This window comes from Hipposideros armiger, unplaced genomic scaffold, assembly GCF_001890085.2.
Source record: "Hipposideros armiger isolate ML-2016 unplaced genomic scaffold, ASM189008v1 scaffold_609, whole genome shotgun sequence".
In the NCBI taxonomy this organism is placed as follows: domain Eukaryota; kingdom Metazoa; phylum Chordata; class Mammalia; order Chiroptera; family Hipposideridae; genus Hipposideros; species Hipposideros armiger.
In genome coordinates, this window is record NW_017731959.1 from 1,232,274 (window position 1) to 1,233,943 (window position 1,670).

Genomic DNA, 1,670 nt, shown 5'->3' on the forward strand with positions numbered 1-1,670 from the left:
GTGGATATCACGAACAGTACGCGTTTGTGCGCGCGCGCACGTGTGTGTGTGTGTGTGTGTGTGTGTGTGTGTGTGTGTGTGTGTAGTGTAGACTAAAAGAAACTTAAATATATCAACCATTCTCACAGAGACTACATATCCATCCTGATTCAAATGAAAAAATGCACATTTATAATTAGAAAATTGGGGAAATAGAAAGACTAAAGACTAACTGGATATCTGATCTTAAAGAATTACTGTTAAATTTTAGGTGTGATTACTATATTATTATGCTTCTGTAAAAAATGTCCTTGTTACAGGTGAAGTAATATGATGCCTGGAATTTGCTTCAAAATAGTCTGTGGATTTGCTGTGAGAAGTGGATGGATAAACAAGATTATCTATAAATTGACAATTGTTGAAGCTGAGTAATTGTCATATTGGGTTTTTTCCACTTTCATAAGTTTACCATTTTCTATGGCAAACTATTTTCATGCGAACAAATAGGAAGTGAGACAATGTGTGGATGATGAGGGGAACTAACTATAGCAGGTCCTTGAATAATGCCATTTTATTGTACCATTGTAGAAACTTAACTCTTGGTTATATCAATTAGCCTATGGTAAAATTGGTTTTGTTATATGTCGGTTTGCTTAAAGGTGCAGAACCTAATTATGACATTAAGTTAGGACTTACTGTAGTGTAAAATTTTGTAAAACAGGACAAAGAAATGATTGGTAGCTGCAGGGGTGGGTCCTAGGATTAAGGAAGTTGTGTATGTGTGTGTGCACTTTAAAGGAGACTATATTAAAGTGTCTTTATATGCTGATGGTACCAAAACAGGAGAGTAGGAAAAATTCTTTGTGAAGGAGAGGGGATGGGAACTGCAGAAGCATATGCAAAAAAAGGTTATATCAGAGAAGATATTCTTCAGTTTCCATTAGAGGTATTGGCCTGGGACAAGAACATTTTATCAGCAGAGGAAGCAGATTATTGGAATTTATGTACAGGTTGGTTGATTGCTTACATGAGAGAAAATTCATTCTTTTTTTTTTTTTTCCTCTCAGTGATATAATCAATATGGACATCAGCCATGAGATAGTTTTGAGATTTTAGGAGAGAGAAAAGTTGGGTAAAATTTTCCCAGAGTTTCCGGAAGAGTAACAAATGTAGGGATGAGGGGAAATGCTGAGAGTCTGTTTGAATTGTGCGGTTATAAATGTATAGTGAGAATAGTCAGTGTGGTTGTGTATTTTTTACCAGTCATGTTCAACTACTCAGGTGGAGAAGAAGAATAGGCAGAATTGGATTTAATCATGGTTGGGACATGAATACAAGGTAATAGTTATAATGATTGACTGTGGAATTTAAGCTAGGTAAGGCCATCAGAAATATAATTATGACAGTGAAATTAACATTGCAAATGATTGGGGCATGAACAAGAGGGTGACTAGTATAATTCCTACTTTTCTGCTTGAGTTTTGGAGATCTGTGTTTGTGGTTTTGTTTTTTTCTTCATACCTCACTCCTTTCACATTTGTCTTCTTTCTGATAGACAATTTTATGAAAAGCAGTTCAGACGCAGGACAACTTAATATCATTTTCTTGCTCAGTCCAATTCCTCTTCTCCCCCCCGAAATCATCTTTCATATTAATAAGAATGATAGTACCAACCACTTTTTTTTTTTTTT